The sequence below is a fragment of the Amblyomma maculatum genome, chromosome 5, assembly GCF_055883805.1.
Source record: "Amblyomma maculatum isolate TAMU_Amacu chromosome 5, ASM5588380v1, whole genome shotgun sequence".
NCBI lineage: Eukaryota > Metazoa > Arthropoda > Arachnida > Ixodida > Ixodidae > Amblyomma > Amblyomma maculatum.
The window spans coordinates 31,302,440-31,316,031 of record NC_139348.1 but is presented as its reverse complement, the minus strand read 5'-3'; the positions used below and the strand labels follow the sequence as shown (position 1 = coordinate 31,316,031).

At 47.1% G+C, this 13,592-nt stretch overlaps 1 pseudogene; it reads right to left on the bottom strand.

Annotated features, from left to right (window-relative positions):
- Positions 1-9,764: 9,764 nt before the first annotated feature.
- On the bottom strand, positions 9,765-11,689 carry LOC146187954 (protein max pseudogene; annotated as a pseudogene).
- Between the last annotated feature and the right edge of the window lie 1,903 nt (positions 11,690-13,592).

Here is a 13,592-nt window from a genome sequence, read left to right as displayed (position 1 = left end):
GCATCTGTAGATGGCCTACCGCGCCGTTTTCTTTCTTGGGAGCCCCTGATTAGAACTTCTGCTACCTGCATTCTGAAGTCTAACAGGTGAAGCACCTGAATCTTCGTGTAGCCTACCTCTTTGGTGTCTAATTCAGCCAGCTGTTAACCAAGGCGAGATCCGTAAAATGAAAAATGGCTTTCACAGACCATTTCTTAGTTTTCATTCGTATGCGATACAGACTGATGAGAAAGTCGTACAGGTCTACTCCTCCCTTGTGACTGTTGTAGAAACGGACGCTTGCAGGCCTTTCAACTTCAACGCATTTTTTCTGTTTCTTGTCGTAGCGCTTGGTAGAGTCCACGGGCTCAGCTCCACAACATGAAGACAGCAGGGTAACTGATCGCGTGTCCATCCATTTCACCACAACCAGCCTTCCGTCAGCGCTCACCTTCTCATGACTTGATCCTCGTCCTTCAGCAACTCTTTATCGGATTTGAGAGTTGTCTTGACTCTGTCATCACAGTGCCGTGGCCGAACATTCCCTGCTCTAGAATGCGCTCGATTAGTGGCACGGACGTAAAAAATCTATCAAATCACAAAATGTAATCATCTCCTCGAGGCATTGTGTCTGCAAGTCGCCTGACACTCCCTCCCCCAATTCCGAGATCTTTGTGCTTTGAGGGAATTGGTGTTGTGGCACCTTGATAGATTTCAAAGTCCAGTACCCTACCGAGAGAGTCAGCAAGGACGAAGTTCTTGAGTCCTTTCTGGTTTGGCTTTCCTCGAACGTACTGACGCAGTTGTGTTCGGCCTGTAAATGGAATCATTTGTTCATCCACACAGGCTGCATTAGACCAGGAAAAATTTCAGGCAGCCTTTCCTCACACGGTCTAGAAGGGCCTGAACCTTCCAGCAACGGTTGTTTTCATGATAGTCCGTATCGTTGTTGCAGACGTGCAAAGCGTTTCTTAGGCGCAAGAATCAATCTCTTGGCATGGCATCCAGAATTAATGACACACGAGTTGCTGCTGCCCAATACATGCGGGCCTGAGGGAACTTCATGTTGCCCATCGCGATGTGCATGCCAAACAGAGCTTTGGTTTCTTTGGCTGTCATACATAGAGAGGTTCCATTCGTCTGAACCCAGTACAAATTCCTTCTGGTCGCTAAAAACCCCCAGACGTCGTCTTCAAAATAATCTTTAAAGTACGTCAAAGGCGTCTGGGGTTCTTGAGAGGATTGCACAGGGGCAGTTCTTTGAATGCCAATTGGCGCTGAAAACACTTGTGCCGTCCACGACTGTGTTACTTTCTCGCGTGAACGTTGCGGTAGAGATATTTTGGAAAACTTTTCGTTTTCGTCGTTTTCATCTTCACGGGAAGAGTCGTCGTGCTTTCCTCGCTGTGAACAACAGACTCTGGCTCTAATTTTTCCGCTTCATCGCCAGAGTCCGAATCGACATCAAGGTCCGACTGGTCCCCAAACAAAAGTTCCTGAATTTCTTCATTAGTTAGCGTCTTTTCTGCAAATAAAACAACCAAATGGAGCTCAAAATCTACTCACTTACACAACAAATCTATGTAGGATACTTCTGCCACGACAGCAAGAGATATATTATTTTGCCGCCAAAATACACTGAAAATTATGCATTACCTGCTTGCGGGGGAAATCGAAAAATACGTGCCAATTGAATCCTGCTGACAGTACACTGGACATAAAAACCTTATCGCGTAACGTAAAAACTACTAAAAACTAAGGCAAACATTTAACCACATTGCTTCAAATAGAGTTTAATTAGCTCGCACGAATTTATTTGTTTGAATTGCATGAAGAGAAAAGATTAAAAAAATACTTATGAGCAGGTTGCACGCGGCGATTTGCTCGCGGAGGACGCCATTGCTCTGTGTTGCCCTCCTAACAATATGCGGCAGAAAGAGGAACTATCTTCATCGAGATATTCCTTGTTTCTACCCTGAAGCCGTGGCAAAGGTTTCGGTTTCGATTTAGGCTTTGTTCGCTTTTTTCAATGTTTTTTTTGTATGTCCAGTGTACTGGTCGCTGGGTCGGAAAGGGCTATAGTGGCGGCGCAGCAACCACAGATCTCCATGAAGAAAGTTATAAAATTTTCATAAAGACAGGTGTTCGACAAAGAAACACGATCTCCCCAGTGCTACTCATAGCTTGCTTAGATGGAGTTTTCAAGGGGTTGGATTGGGAACAACAGTTAGGGATAATTGTTAATGGAGGCTCTTTCAGCAATCTGAGTTAGTTGATGACATTGCCTTGTTGAGTAGCTTAGGTGAAGAATTACAAAGAACGATTATTGACATAGGCGAAACAAAACTGTAGGGCTAAAATTATTATGCAGGAGACTAAAGTACAACAATCTCGGAAAGGAAATTTTTCGCAACAGGTAGCAAGACACTGGAAGTGGTAAGGGAATATGTCTGCTTAGGATAAGTAATGTCAGCAGATCTGGATTATGAAAGGGAAAAAGGAAGAATCGGACTGGGCTAAAATGCATTCAGCAGCAACTATCAAATGATGAATGGAGGTTACCTATGTCCCTCAAGAGGAAATTATGCAGAACCTGCCGTCTTACCAGTACTTGCTTATGGGGCAGAAATGTGGAGGTTAACGAAAAGTTCAAATTAAATTGAGGACCCCACATATCCATGGAACGAAAAATGGTAGGCGTAATAAGAAACGTGCCGAATGGACAAGGGAATGGTCACTGACTTGTGTCTGACCATGTCAATGACAATGGCATATCCTGTAATGCAAAGTCAAGATAACCAGTGTGCCATCCATAATACATTGTATTCCAAGGGAAGGCAAGCATAGCAAAGGGCAGCAGAAAGGTGGGCAGATGAGAACAGAAAGTTTGTGGGGTAAACTGGATACCAGTGGCACAGGAATGGGCAACTTGGAGGCTTATGGGTGAGGCCTTCTTTACCCTGCAGTGGGTCTAGTGAGGCTGGCGGTGGTGATCACGTCACAAACCTTGTGCATACTGGAAACCAGTGTAACCTTCGGACGGCAATCTGTGCCTTATTTGGTATACAGCACAGGCAGGGAGGACCTTCCGGTGATTTCTGCCTAAGCGTCCCCAAAGCCAGTGTGCCTGTGTAGCGGTACCTCCTGTTGACAAGAGAATGAGCAATATTATTTTTTTTCACCATAGCAAAACAAAAGTCTGGTTTGGGGCTTTTACCATTGAGTTACTCATGTTTCTGGCATTCTGACAGATTGTATGCTGCAAAATGCAATTCTGTGGCTTGATTTGGTTTGTAGGGTTTAACATCTATAAGCGGCCCACGCTAAGACAGATGCGGCAATGAAGGTCCTGGGGATTTTGACCACCTGAGGTTCTTTCACGTGCACTGACATCGCACAGCACACAGGCCCTTTGCTTTTCGCCTCCATCAAAAAGCAGACTACCGCCGCCGGGGTTCGTTGCCACATCCCTAGGCTCAGCAGTTAAAGCCCCCTAACCCTTCAGCCACGGCGGCAGGACGAGTGCAATTCTCACCGTGGATTTATTCTTCCTGGCAGCACTGTGAACTCTGAATTTCGCTGCAGGTAACTGAGAGAAAATGTGAGGTAAGAAAAGTAATGCCTCAAGGCAATGCAGTTTTTGCCAGACAGAACATGGCAGTCATCTTGCACTTTGTGTATTAGTGTTGTGTCTGAGATAAATGTGGATGCCGCCATCATCAGCACAGAAAGAAGTTTAGTGTGTGCAGGTGGAGTCATTCTGATTAAAGAACCAAAGAACACTAGGTCTGTTCCTGTCAATTCAGATGTTTCCCCGGAATATGCCAAACTGACATTTTGGCGCTGAGGAAGGCTACGGTCTGTAGGCACACTCAGTAGCAGCGCAACAAACGTGAGCATAGCAACCCAACTAAGCGACTTCTCAAGGCAGATGGAGGAGTTCAAAAGTTTAACTGGTGCATCTCGGACGACATGGTAGTGCTGGTTCAAGTTTTTTTTTTTTCAAGTGCAGTGGCATGACTGACCCAGTCAAGCAACATGTATACCTTCTTACGTTATGTGGAGCTGAGACTTACAATTTCATTTCTGCACTTCTGCAGCCAAAAATGCCAGACCAAGTAAACTGTGTCAATGTCACACAGGCACTGAAGATGCACTTTGGCCTTCACCTATACGACATTTAGCCATGCTATGTTTCAACATCGACGCCAACTGCCTGGTGAATTTATTACACAACTGCACTACGCAATTTAGCTTCGAGTTGTTTTGTCAACAGCAACGGCAGTAACCACGCAATGCACTACGTCTACAGCTACTACTGCTACAACTACTGTAATGAACTTTTCCTTGTTACAGGCAGATGCAATGCTGCTTGACAGGTTTGTGTCTGGCCTAGGTGACGAGAACCTCCAGGATTAGCTCTTTGCACAGCATGACCTGACGGGCTTCAAGGCTCTTGACTTCGCCATTCGTGTAAAAACTGCCATACAGTAGACGCGAAGGATGAGGACCAAGCATTTGAACTTCAACAAAGCAGCAACCAGCACAGGCATCAGAAGTAATGGCAAGAATAACAAGAAGCAAGCACAACACTGTTCGCACTGTGGTGATGCCCACAGTACAAAATCATGCAGGTTCAAGAGAGCAAGATGCCATTACTGCTAAAATTCGAAGTCACCCTGAGAAAGCCAGCATTTCGAAGCAGAGAACAACTAGAAAAGTCTATCAGTAAATAAACTACTTGGGGACACGTCAAGGACCTCAGCCAGCAAAGAATGTCAAACACAAAGCTTCAACGCTTCATGGTTTGCACTTTGTTGGATCTACACATTGCAAAAAACTGTGTTTCTCGCTTTTCATGGCAAGCATGTGACTTCTGAAGTGAAATCAGTGTCTTCTTGCATAATGATCAATAGTGACACGTTTTGATCCATTTGGACCGCAGACCAACCCAAGTTGGCAAACGATGACATGCTCTTGCACACCTGGTTTGGACAGGCACTGCAAGTAGTGGAAACAGCAACAGTTACTGTCTGCTAAAGACATGGAACATGCAAGCTTCCGCTGTTAGTGGTTAATGGTTCAGGAGACTTCTTCATGATGAATGGCATTCAATACATAACCCCACATCCATACCAACCCCGTTACTAATGGACAAGCAGAATGGGGTGTGGGGAAAGTGAAGAAACCTATGATATGACATTCACAAGTACCAGGGAACATTGTAGTGGCAGCACTGCACAGTCCATTAAACAACAGGCATCAGTGCGGTAAATGTTGTTTAGCTGTGAAATGCCAACACAATTGGACCACATAGTAACCACACCGGAGTCGCCTGGCATTGAAGAGAATTTGCACAAGAACTGCCAAATGGGTGCAGGAGGAAGGAAATGTCTGATAATTCCTTCTAGAAATAAAATGGATGTCTTGAATTATAGTGAAGCTGTTGGACCGACATTCTTAGCTGGTTCAGTGCTCTGGAAAGGTTGTGCGGCATCATCTGGGCCAGATAAGGAAAGACGAAAGACGAGGAACAATAGCAACCCTTGCATGAAAAATTGAGCGCAATGAATGTTCTGTTGCTTCCAACACATCAGGGGAACAAGTACCACGCAGATCGAAGCGTACAAGGTGACCATCACAGAAATATGAAGTTACTCTCTTAGAGGGGAGAGGTATTGTGTCTTATATCAAGGTAGGCGACGCCAACATCAGTGCAGCACAAAGATGTTTAGCGTGTGACCTATGTGTGAAGCAGGAACGTGCATAGAGTTGCTCTGCTTGAAGGAGTAATAAACGTTATGTCCATTCCTGTCACGGCTGTGTTTGCCGACAACATATGCCACACTGAAGGAACTTATGACCAACGCGTAGAGGCAGCAGTGAAATTGTTTTCGGTGGCAAATGTTCGCACTTGCCAGCAATAGCAAGTGTTCCAAGACTACTATGTGATGTTTGGTTTGGTTTTGTAGGGTTTAAAGTCCCAAAGCGACTCAGGCTATGAGAGACGGCGTTGTGGAGGACTCCGGAAATTTCGACCACCTAGGGTTCTTTAACGTGCACTGACATCGCACAGCACACGGGTGCCTTGCCTTTCGCCTCCATTGAAAAGCGGCCGCCGAGGCCAGGATTCGATCCCGCGTCCTTGGAAACAGTAGTCAAGCGCCGTAACGACTGCGCCACCCCGGCGGGGGTACTATATGATGTAATCTTTTTGTCAACTTCATTTGTTAACTTTAAAATTTCCACTGCTTACTCCCGCTGTGGAAGTTTCCTGAGGTTGTTACACTCGGAGGAATAATTTTTTTTCAGTGAACCTTGTTTAGTGTGCTTCAGCACATGTAAGATGCATCAAACCATTTGAGAGAGTTTACTGTGCATCTACACAGATCCAAATTGTATGTATTATGCTCTGCTCTGAGCATCCACAGATCAGTGGATGGGGTGATAAAGGTTGCAATGAATTCAAATTGTGTCTCGTATACTATAGCACATTGTCACCTATTGAAAGTTGGCAAAAAAATTGAAAACAGTAGCAATAAAACAGCGCTAGATGTTGACCATAGGGGGGACAGGTTACCTTGCCATGTGAATTTCACTCTAAAAAGGCTTCTTTGAAATAAAGTACTATCTGTACCTATTTTATTGTGTATTATGACCATTCATATGTAATCGTCTGTTCGAGTTCTGCAGCTGTTGAGATGCATACCCAACTAATAAAACAAGCAAAATGTGTGAACAGCAACTTTTTTTTTGCGATTACCTCAAAACTGTGTGCATGCTCTTCAACCCATGATCGCATGTTCAAATGATACATGTTACATTTCCTTGTTTACTGATACGTGGAATAAAGCAAACCTGTAACCTGCATAGTAAAACGTCGCGATGATGCGCACCTGCTGCGGATAAAAGCATAAAACTAACGATGCTGTGTTGGCGCTAACGTGCCGCGATGTCGACACTCACTGACACACAGCGCGAACACAGACGCCTTTTTTTTTTGCATTTTCCTATGGGACAGTGTCGATGATCGCAAGAAGGTAACACCGGAGTTCTAGATCTTTTTTATATCAGCTTTTTCCGTACAGCGTTTCCCGCGTTAGAAAACGAAAAACGGGCAGTCGCTTTTTCACGCTGCCGCCCTTTGAGCACGGTTTGTGGCCTCGACGGGCTTCTCATGGTCAATGAGCAATTCAAGTGCCACGGTCAATACCACTTATTCGAGGCACAGCGTAAAAAAATGGGGGTGCTCCGTAAGGCATCCAGACGGCTGCTTCCTCGTGGCCGCCGGGATCTCGCGGCAACAGATGCTCTCAGGGCCGATGGCATCGGCACGCACCGCCCGCAACTGCACTTGTTCGAATCTATCGGTTAGCGATTGCACTTTTCTTCAATGTCTGAAAGTAGGCTAGGCTACAAGGCTTGAACATCACATACCAATACGTCCTCCCGAGACGGTAGGGTTCGGGAGGCTGACGATCGGGGCTTCTGCAAGGCGAAATGTTGCCGCGGCCTCTCGGCACGACTGCTGCTTACCCGACGCCGGCCACGTCTTCGCCTTCGCAGTTGTCGTCGTCGTTGTCGTCCGAACCTTCCCGATCTCGAGCCCGTAAAAGTCATAGGCATAAGGCTCAAAACTCAAGCGCCGACTCCTTTGTGAAGCCCGGCTCACACTAGCGGGAAACTTCCCGCAGCGGCGCAACGTTCATGGCGCCGCTGCGTCGCAGCTCGTAGAAAGGACGCTCACACTACGCCCGTTTTCCCGCTGCGTTTGTCGTGGAATTCTGAGGAGGCGAAGGCGAGCGGAGCGAGAAAGAGTAGTCACGCGACAAGAGAGAAGGAAAAGCACGCGCTTTTCTCGTGCACAAGTGAGCAGGCTACTCAAGCGACACCGGCGATGCTCCCGTCGCCCGCGCAGCAGCCGCAGGGAGCCATTGGTTGGTTGTACAACTTTTATTTCCATCGGAAACGGGGAGTCGTGCGCCCGCGGATTAGAGGCTGGCAGGTAGCCCTTGGCTTCTTGCGGCCTCTTCCGCCAGATGGACGGTGCGGTGCTGGATCGCAGGGTCCGCGCTTCGCAGCAGGGTATCCCAGGCTTCTCTACTTGTAATATTTTGCCCTATCCCTGGAGATTGTGGGCACTCCCAAATTATGTGGTCGAGGGTCCCTCTCGCCCCACAGTGTTTGCAGAGATCATTGTCCCTAAAGTCTGGTAGCGCGTGAAACGCCCAGACCGGGTTCATGAACGTATTAGTTTGTAGCCGCCTCCACGCGACAGCTTCTCTATTATTTAGTCTAACATCTGGCGGGGGTACCAGTCTACGTCCCAATTTATAATGGTCGATGATTTCCCCATAATTTTGCAGACGCTCGTCGTATGCCCAGTGTTCGGGGGGCTCGACGGCTACCCGGAAGTAGAGAGCTCGGGCTAGCTCGTGAGCCGCCTCGTTACCAGGGACGGCAGCGTGAGCGGGTGTCCATTGAACATGGACTGACGTCACGGTCTGCGCTCTCTACTTCCGGGCAAACGCAGAGCCGCCCGACTGCCAGGCGATGGACGAACGTTTGAAAACCTATAAAGAAATATTCGAAAATTATAGATTAGAAAGACGTCCGATGCCGCCAGCGGATCCTAGCTTAAATAATAGAGGCAATAGCCTGGCGGCGATTACAAGCCGGAAATTTCCCGAACCCTGTCTGGTTGTTTCACACCCAGATAGTGGAGAAAAAAACAATAAATGTAAAGCCTGCGAAGCGAGGGGGACCCTCAACCATATAATTTGGGAATGCCCTAAGTCTCCGGGCGCTAGGGACAACATTAAAAGTAGAGAAGCCTTGGTAACCCTGCTGCGAAGCGACGTCCCCGCTGACCAGCAGAAAGCCGTCCGCCTGGCGGCTGAGGCCGCGAATAACCAATGTATATTCGCCAGTCCTTAGTCGCGGAGGTTCCAGCCCCCGTTCCTCAGGCCTGCGTGCCAGGAGCGGAGAGTAGGGGGCCTCCTAAATCGGTGGAAATTAAAGTTTTAATCAATCAATCAATCCGCTCCGATTGGCTACTCCGTTCTGCGGGACGGGAAAAATAGCTCCCGACCCCATAGCTGCGCGGAACGTCAAACAAGTCAGACGCGGGAAAAAAAACCGCCTTCTGCGGGAAGCGGCGCGCGGAGGACGTCCAGCGTTGCGCGTTTTCCCGCTAATGTGAGCGTGCCTTAAAAGGTTACGCTGGAACTCGGGGAGGTGGGCCATTTTTTATGAAACCGTATATTGCAGTAGAGCACGATTAGAACCCCTAGAAATGCGCCGAGCTTGGTCAACTAGGGCTCAACAGGCTCCGACAACAGGAGCTTCTCATTGATGTAGCGCTATGAAGATCCGTTGAGTTGAGTAGTACGCGCACTAGGAAACTGAAATTCTGTTTTTGTTGCTATTAAATCAACGCGGGTGATAAAGCGAATTGAGATATATTATATGATGAAGGATAAGGATTTCATTTACACGAGCCATGCAAAATTTCGGGAAAACGTTTCAAGACCCCTTTAAGGTGTATTTTGTTCCACGTTCATTAAATACGCTTTATATACGGTAGTATATAATAAATAAAAAGAGGGAAGGGAGGGGAGTTAACGACAAACGGGTTCAGGATGACTATTCTTAACAGCACCAGACAAAACGCGCCTTATCAACAACGTGCAAAGACCTAAAGAAATCATCCATATTGTCACGCGGTGGTAGCAGTGGTGGTAATGTCGTCGGCAGAAAATGAGCAGACGATCTTCAAAGGAACGAACTGTTTAATGGGCTGACTTGCACCCGCAAAAGAACAACTACTCGGCGGCGGCGATAGCAACAATCGTGATCAGTGGGCGTTCATCTCCGAATACTGTCACAACGGCAAACGCTCAAATTAAAGGCGGCGAGTAAATATCTAGATAAAGCAGCAAACGGTGACTAGCACAACCTAGAATATTCCAGAAATATACGCCAGTGGCCGGAATCTTCAACACGCATCTCGGCGAATCTTGTGCGACAAATAATGTGATAAAGCTGCGTCTCGCAACAACGTGTATGAACAAACAGAGAATAAGGAATTGACACGCGCTCCAGAATCACAGTGATTAGACCGCATACCGGCGGCTGCGGAAAAATAAGAAATAAGGATTTGAATGGTTTGCGGCATTACTCCCCCTTTAAGAAGGCATCGACTCAATTCTCGCAAAATAAACATAGAAAGGTTGTCCACGTGTCAAAAGACTACAACACTAAAAGGGTGAGCCAGAATAACAGACACCTTACTCCCTGAGTAGTTCGCAAGCATCTCAACAGCAGCACTACACATCAAAGCTGCAACCACAAGAAGCGAGAGGCGCAAAGGTAAGTAGCCAAAATTAAATACACAGAGATAAAGACAGCACGCGCACAAATTTGCGCCACCGCCCGTTTAACCTTTATGTCTCAGAATTTGGCTCACGCTGCATCTCTCGCTTATGGAAAAACGACATGTCCATCTGCGTGCTCTGCCTCATCTGCACCAGGGATCGTGACAGCTATCCAGGGGACGTTTCTGGTGCACCGCTTAGCCCAGAATATCCGTACCGGAGGATGAGAGATCAATTTACAGGCCCTCTCCCATTCACTTCACAGTGTCACAAAAAAGACCAGGAAATTCCGCACACCATTTTCGAGCTGACCAGTCAGACATTTCTAGTACGCTAGGGCACGAGTTAGGCTGAGCCCACTGTCATTTGAGCAGCAGCGGAAGGTAGGCGCTAGGCCACCAAAATATCGTACCTGTCTGCTCATAAAGGTACACCTATGAAAAATCATACAGCATGGACACGATAGGAACCAAGGGAGCCGGAAAAAAAGGTGGAAAGATATAAATAACATCTAAAACATTGACAAAACTCCTCCAAAGGCGTCCACACACATACAGAATGCCAACTCGGCACCCAGTCTTCGAGAAGGCGAGGAACTAGACAGTTCAAAATAAAAAAGGACCGAAGGATGCGGGCAAGCGGGAGGGTCTTCGGCTCCACATCATCGCAGTTGCATCCAGGCCAGAGCTTGCTGCTCGACGCTTGCCGAGTGCAAAAGAGCCAACTCCGAAGGAACAGTACTGGATTCCTCTAGAGGTCCATGGGTGTACAGCCGGGACTGGACGTCTTTTTCCAGGTAGCCCCTGGAAGAGTTGTCGGTATCTTCGGAGCCCTTGGAGCCAGAACCCCGGTGAGAAGCAGGTACGGAGTCAACCTTGATGTTCATGGCGTCGAGCACCGAACCGGTCGAGTGGCCACCGTCAATGGTCATTCTGGGTTTCTCCAGCGCAAGAATTTGTTCCTCGAGAAGCTTGTTCTGCTGCCTCAGGTCCTCAATATCCTGCTGATGTGCAGCGTTCCTAAGCCCCGTGCACTGGATGTAGTTGGTAGCCTTCTTCAGGATCTGAAGCCGCGATGACTCCTCGCCATGTAGAGTCGGCACGGCGTCACGTAGACTGGTGAAGCCTAACTTCATGTCGTCCCTTCGCTTCTTCTCCAGAGCATTGCGGTGAGCCTTCTTGTCAGCGAAGCTTTCCACTTCCACGTCGAGTTCTTGATCGCTCATTCTTGTAGCTGACGAGAGCCAGGCAGCGGGAAGACAGCTACCGCGGTCGCAGAGTGTTGGCTCCTTTTTTACAACGCACCACCTTTACAACTGAATACTGTCACATCGATAAACGTCCAATTTAAAGGCGGCGAAGAAACGCTAGATAAAGCCACAAACGGTGACAATCTAGATCATATCAGAAACATACGCAAGTAGACAGAATATTCGAGACACACCTCGGCGCATCTTGCGCAAAAAATTAACTGAGAATGCAGCGTATCGCGACAACGAGCATGAACAATGTAATGAATTTATTCGCGCTCCAGAATAAGAGTGATAAGGCCGCATGCAGGCGGCTGAAAAAAGAGCAAGTGAAGAGTTGATTTGTTTGCGTTAATATACTTAAAACGTTTATTCTATTGCTTAAAATATAGTGGTTGTTTTCTTTCTTCGCCGATTGTCCCCTAGTGAAACAAAGACCTTGCGATTGCTTAGAAGAGGTACCTTGTTACGCATGTCATGATGCTTTGCTTATCTTGATATTTTTTGTCTATGATTACTTTCTGGGCCTCATTCTGAAAAGCTAAAAGGTGCGCAATGTTAAATACCGCATTTCTGCGTCTTTGCCGTGTACATCACATCACGTGCGGTCGCATCGTTGCTTCTCGGTACAAAAAGACGGTTCATTCTGTCTTCAACTGGCTCACGGTCGTCTGGTTCCCCTTTACTGAGCGCATAACTTATAGGCTAGCTTCCATCTTGTGTAACGTAAGCCTTTGTCTGATTAGATTAGTAGTAGTGTGCATGTTCGGTTTATCATTTTGTTTCGTGGCAATTTCTTAACAGATTTGTAATGATGTTCTCGGTCGACTGACATGCGTTAGAAATCCGAAAACTGGTACTTATGCGGAAGCCGGTCCTACTGTAACACTGTCACTGAGACAGCGAATTGCGGATATGATTTGCGGAAGAGCGCAAATATTGTAAAGCTCATCAAAGCACATTATTCTGCGCTCTTGTAAGGCTCAGTTTTGCTTTCTTCGGGAGCATTCTGCGCCAGAAAAGAACTGAAATAAATATGGCTTCGGTCAAGTTATCTTTGCATTATGGCTTCTTGCAGCAGTTTGCAAGTGCGCTTTTTTTTTTCTCTGTATGCGTCAATGCCCGCGTCTAACATCAGGGCTGGCCAGATCGCGCATACTTGGAACTCTATAAGCGACAAATCTGTTTTCCTAATAAGGATACATCCATTAGGGAGAACAACTGCCATGCGCCTACAAATGGAAAATTGTAGTGATAATGGTTTGCCACGCAGTGTACTGGGAGCTAATTAACTGGCGAATGGTTTAAACACAACAGGCATAAGGAACTATTTATCAGGAGCTACTGCAACGCGTCCCCTTTCAGGATATTTTATTTCGATAGCAATACTGCGCCAGGTTTCGAGCCGTCGCGTGGTCGTGGCGGCGGCCACGCTTGACGTTGAACAGCCGAGGAGGAGGAGGAGCAGAAGAATAAGAAGAAAAGAAAATGAAGACCGGTAACGTACGCTCTGGCGTCATATTCTTAAAGATGAGATGAAGTATGCTCAATAGTGTAGCATCTTAAACTGATAGGGCGTGATAGGGGCAGGCAAAAGAAGCTTCCGCCTTTGCTATCGCAATACAACTAGGGTTTACTAGAGTTAAATCACAACTAATTTTTATTATCTCCGCCCTGCTAGAACATCAGAGAAAATTGGGTTTATTATTATTGACGAGCTATGTAACACTTGAATCGGATCCAGTGAAAATGGGAGAGTACCCTCATTTCTAGAAATATTTTCCGCCGGCGTCGGCGGTGTCAATTGTTTGAAGCCTGGGTGCTCCGAGGATCACGCACAAGACTCAGCGGGCGCATAACGCGATGGTGTTATCACACTGATGTTGAAAAAAAATCCAGCGACGTCCGGAGCGACCGTTAACAACCTCGCAGCCTCAAGAAATCATGAGCACTTTTTATGGCCGGACATTGATTGGCCGGCGGATTCT